This window comes from Vespula pensylvanica, chromosome 3, assembly GCF_014466175.1.
Source record: "Vespula pensylvanica isolate Volc-1 chromosome 3, ASM1446617v1, whole genome shotgun sequence".
Taxonomy (NCBI): Eukaryota; Metazoa; Arthropoda; class Insecta; order Hymenoptera; family Vespidae; genus Vespula; species Vespula pensylvanica.
The window spans coordinates 5,722,495-5,728,494 of NC_057687.1; the positions used below are offsets into that span (position 1 = coordinate 5,722,495).

The window sequence follows — 6,000 nt, forward strand, 5'->3', positions numbered from 1 at the left end:
ATTGTGAGGTGTTCTTTGAAGCTCCCTTTTCCTACGTGTTACTTAAACATTTTATCACGCGTCATCGAGAAGACAGACGCCGTTCGAAAGAAAATCTTTGTAACGATACGACATGGCGAGCGTAAAATGGAGCGGCACGCATCTTTTTGTGTGTAGCGTGATAATATTCTGACGCGTCGTTTTCTATCCTTCTCTCTCTCTCTCTCTCTCTCTCTCTCTCTCTCTTTCTCTCTCTCGTAAGCATGCTCATATTTCTCATTCTTTTTTATTTGTATTTCTTACCGCGTGTTATGCTTTCTCTTTCTCTCTCTCTCTCTCTTTTTCTTTCTTTCTCTCTCCCTCTCTGTCTTTTTCTTTCTCTCTCTCTCTCTCTCTCTCTCTTTCTTTCTTTCTCTCTCTCTTTCTCTTTCGTTAGAATTTACATATTTAAGTTTTATGCATATATGTATATAAAAGAACGAAAAAGTGTACCCTTTGAATCGATTTAAAAGATTTTAAGATGATAATACAACAATTAGTAAACACGATATACCTCGTAATGAATATTCTATGAGTTATGTTTATGCGAGTACTATTACGATTTCACGTGATTTTGTTTAACGTTCAGCGTCCTATGTAGGACGAATGAATGTTAATCTTTAAGGTTACCTTCGGTAATTACGAAATTCTTTTTTTTTTTTTTTATAGGTTATGTTTTGTTTCTTTCATGGATTACGAGTATGTTGATAATAGAATATTTGTGAGGTTTTGTTATTATTAATATATTATATATATTCTCTTTCATTGGTGATTATAGAAAAGAGACATTGGACGTGTTTTTCGTTTTTCTTGATAGCAGTGTTAGTTCATTGTGTATGTATGTGTATGTTTATGTATGTTTATGTATATATATATTCGAAGTCATGCACCGTATAGTATGAAATTGGAAAGAAACCTTGAGAATAATGAGAACAATTGGAAAAACAATCATAAAAACAAAGATATATATATATGTGTGTGTGTGTGTGTGTGTGTATGTATAATTTGTATTACTTTAGAATATTTCCTTTCATATGCAATGATTTTCTCTCTCTCTCTCTCTCTTTCCCTCTCTCTTGTTGCTATAATAAATCATTGCTCATCTCCCTTATCCTTTTCGTATTCATCTCTTTACATTCTAACCTTTTCTTTCTCTCAAAGAATTCATTGCATCAATCATATTCTCCCTTAGCCTTCAATAATATAAATGAATCGACCAAACGAACTTTATTATTGGTCAGCTTGCCTTACGGAGAATATACGTCGTGCGTCAGAAAATGTTTGTTTCTCATTCCTTCTCTCTCTCTCTCTCTCTCTTTCTCTCTCTCTCTCTATTTCTTTCTCTCTCTTTCTTCCTCTCTCTCTCTCTTTCTTCCTCTCTCTCCCTCTCCATCTCTTTCCCTCTTTTTCTCTTTCCCTCTTTTTCTCTTTCTTTCTCTCTTTCTTACATTGCTCTTTAGTTGACAATGCACATTGTATCTTGTATATGATCGCACACAATACAATGTCCCAATGAAATGATTCGTTGCTTCGGCGACTTGGTAATACTTACAATCGATATAGGCCATCAATAAATAATTTTTCTTTTTTTTTTTTACGGTCCTAGAGGTTTTTCTCTTGTCGTACTTTTCTTATTTCTTTTTTAACCTTTCTTTTCTTTTTTCTTTTTTTTTTTTTTTTATAAATGATGAAATAAATAATCCAGGTATATATGCACAATATATATGTACGATTACATAGATATATTTAATTATACATGAGGCGTTAATACAGCCGTTGAAAAGCCGAAAATTGTTGAGCAATTCTTCCACGTAACGATTTCTCTTTTTTCCTTTCGACCATTCAAGCTCGACTTTATGGTTATGGTTAAGTGATTCTTTTTTCTTCTTTCTAATTGTAAGAAAAATGCAATGATTGAATTAAGAATAGAATGATTTGGAGAAAAAGTAAAAAGAAAATTAAAAAAAGGAAAAAGGAAGATGACAAGAAAAATTATAAAAAAGAAATAATAAAAGCCGCGTGAATTCAAATCCCTAAGGATAAAAAAATGGTGGCACTTTTATATTTCGCCGTTGATGCGTAGAAATCAATACTGATAAATTTCGAGATAAATTATTTAGGCTTATCGGATAATTCTTGTTTATTTCCTATATTTTTATACTGTGTTTTTTTTTTTTTTTATTATTAGGGATAACTAAAGAAGTCGATCTAACGACATTATTTTTAAGCATTTTCGAGTCGTGCAAAATGTCAAGATCTATATTTCGTTATTTTTTCTTTTTTTCTTTTTCATTAGGAGAAGAATCGCCTTCTAAAATGAAGTTTCTACATTTGAAATATCTATACGACTATTATTATCGGAGGATTATCACGTATGTGTCCTCCCCACCATTTTTACGGCGTATACTATCGACAGAAAATTATGTATCATGATCGTCCAATCATAGTACTTCTGTGAATCATTAGATAGAAGATTTTTGACGACAGCAATTAATTAAACAGTATTTCAACGAAGATCGAATTTTCATCTTGAAACTGTATGAACGTCAAGTCTGTTTAGAATTTCAATATTTGGCGTGGACTATTTCCGTCCTTATTTATTTATTTGTTTGTTCGTTTTCTTTTTTATTTTTATTTTTATTTTATTTTATTTTTTTTTTTCATTTCTTCCTTCCTTCGAATGACCATTCGTGTTTATAAATTCACAAAAGTCAGCTGGAAGCTCTAGTAATGTATATTTTTAGTACACAAGGATTTTAGTTATTTGCTTCGAAAATTCAAATACGTACGAAAGTATATCGACTTTGGTTCGATTTATTCTACTTTTGATTAATTTATGGATTATGCTATACATATGCGTTTTCAATCAAATACAATTCTACTCGAAAAGTCAATATCGATCTAATCCCAAAGATAATTCATAGATTAACAAAAGTAAAAAGTATAAAGTGTATAAATACGTACAAATACGTATAAATACACGCGCGTACACACATCATATACACACATTGTATTAGTTGCCTGTAGTAATCATGTTGTGTAACCGACAAGCGCATCGAAATCAGCTCGTAGATATGGAAACTTTGGTTCAACGATGGATAACGTTGAAATCAAGAAAAATTCTAGATAACTATTATACGTACAATGTCGTTTCTTTTTCATTCGTGACCACTTCTACATAATGACAATTTTGAATTCAACTATGAGCAATCATTTCAGATAAATAATGTAAAAGAAAATTTGTATTAATTTATTGAAAATAAATAAAGAGAGGGGGAGAGAGAGAGAGAGAGAGAGAGAGAGAGAGAAAAGGTGAACGAACATCATTTTTTTTCTTTCACAATTTTAACATCTGGAGCGATAAGCATGCCATAAATGTTACTGTATTATCGCGTTACTGTGCTAACGGATGGATTATGCTTAATGTTATGGTATGCATTATGTTCGATAGGTTCACGTTCAATTAAAATAATATTTATCGTTGCATAATATAGTTTTTATTTTTTTCTCGATTAAAAAAGATATTTTCGTCTTCATTTATTTCTCTCTTTCTCTCTGTCTATCTGTCTGTCTGTATGTCTGTATGTCTGTCTGTCTGTCTGTCTGTTTGTCTCTCTCTCTGAGTCTCTCTCTCTCTCTTTATCTTTCTGTCTGTCTTTATCACACAATACAAGTATTGTATTCAAAAAAATGAGACTCAGACTGTGCCGTGAATCGAATACGTTATTGAAAAGAACACATAGGCATGTGTATATTATTAGCACGAGAGAAACATGCAAATTGGAAAAGATTCCCCGCGAGTAATTATTATCACGCAACTTGTCCAATACGTGGAATTTTTATGGGGATATATAGCATACATGATCGTGATCACATCCACTCGAACGGATTCTAGGAATTGGAGGAATTTCCCGAGAAGTCAGTAATGTTTTTTATAAGACATCTAGAGATATTAATTTGCGTCAAAGATCAGAGTAATGGTTGGTAAAATTAAAGAGGGGGAAAGAGAGACTGAAACAGAGAGAGAGAGAGAGAGAGAGAGAGAGAGAGAGAGAGAGAGAGAGAGAGAGAGAGAGAGAGAGAGAGAGAATGAGAGAAAGAGAAAAAAAGAAAGAAACAAAATGAAAGAGAAACAGAGTAATGAAATAGAAAAAGATAGATAGCAGGTCTGCTTTCTGGGTTTTAACGGTCTTCCTATTTCTCTCTCTCTCTCTCTCTCTCTCTCTCTCTCTCTCTCTCTCTCTCTTTCTTACGTCTACCTAACATATACATACACGCGTGAATATATACCAAAAGAAAAATACTGAGATGTTTACGATTGTTCGACGATGATTTTCGAAAATATATTTTATGTTCTGTCTCCTGCACCGTTAGATCTATAATATAAAGATCTATTCAGGTAGATCGAATGGTTGGAAATTTGGATGAAAACTTTCTTCTTTGAGCTAGCATCAACAACCGAATAGAGATCGGTAGTTCCGTATATCTTGAATTGTTTGTAATGCAAATATTTGCTCGCCTCCACCTCGAAATAGTTCTGAACACCCGGCCGTAATGCCAAATTATTTCGCGTTCGATGATCTTTCTCTCTCTTTCTCTCTCTCTCTGTTTCTCTTTCTCTCTCTTTCTCTCTCTCTCTCTCTCTATATATATATATATATACATATATTTATCTATCTATCTATCCATCCATTTATCTATCTATCTATTTATTTCTCTCACTCCCTCTTTTGTCTTAACGAGCACTTTGATCTCGGTTGGATCTTCGCTTTTTTGCTCGATTACGTAATTTCCTACTTACGTACGATATTGTCGTTGTAAATTGGCGAACATTTATCAATGTACGTCTCGTTCTAAGACAACGAGCTGTTTAAAAAAAAAATTTTGGATTTGAAAAAAACGAAAGATGAATATATATGTATATATATACACACACACCCACACACACACATATATATATATATAAACATACAATATCATTCGGTTAAAACCAGTCATAAAAATTTCGTTCGTAAAATTATTAAAAAAGAAAAAAAAAATGATTTGCAATCGCTTTACCATACCTTTTCTTAGTCTCGACGAGATATATCATGAATAAAAAATAAATAATAATCTTAGGTTCATATGTGTATTTTGAAATAAAATTGGAACACGATACGCGTCCTTTTGTTTCTCCGAAAATTATAGTGATCTTTTTCAACGAGCACTCCTTTCCGTACATCAAAATTGTGAGTTATAAAATATAAATAATATGTAAAAATATGTCTGAGTGAGAGAGATAGAGAGAGAGAGAGAGAGAGAGAGAGAGAGAGAGAGAGAGAGAGAGAGAGAGAGAGAGAAAGGGAGAAAAAGAGAGAAAAAGAAAGAAAATGAGAGAAGAAAGAGGGTACAGAATAAAATATATTTGGGCAAACGTTTTCGTTGGAAAGAAGAGTTACGTGTGGCGAATGAGAAGCATGGAGGAGTCTAGTAAGAAGAGCAATACCAGCGAATGCTTTTGATAAAGTGCCGTCTGTCTGTTGCTTTTGAGTTATTACGACGATTCGAGCACTCATGTGATGTATGTATGATACGTAGGTATGTATTGTACATACACAACGACGTACGCTTTATTCCTTTAGATTAGGGAGTATAGAGGGTGGTCTAATAACTATTAATTGTAATCAGGTATATTCGGAGTGTTTGAAACGTTTATGAAATATATATTACAGAATAATTACTTGTCTGTATGATTTAGTACAATAAGGAGAATTTTTTTTTTATAAACGGAGGTATTAAGGTCATATTAATGTCATAGGTTCGTTGTAAAAAAAAGGAATGAATAAAAAAAAAAAAAAAAAAAAGGAAAAATTTGTTGAAAATAATTAGACTACGAAATTACGAGATTGTGAACAATTTTTACGAGACAAATTTTTCATAGTCTCAAATTACTTTGGAGTTTTTAGTACATCGACTAATATTTATTGGCCCACCCTATATACG

At 32.3% G+C, this 6,000-nt stretch overlaps 1 protein-coding gene across 1 annotated transcript in view; it reads left to right on the forward strand.

Moving 5' to 3' along the window:
* The window catches only part of LOC122627906 (endothelial PAS domain-containing protein 1), a 36,262-nt gene that overhangs the window by 590 nt on the left and 29,672 nt on the right, over nt 1-6,000 (forward strand). The window lies entirely within an intron of this gene.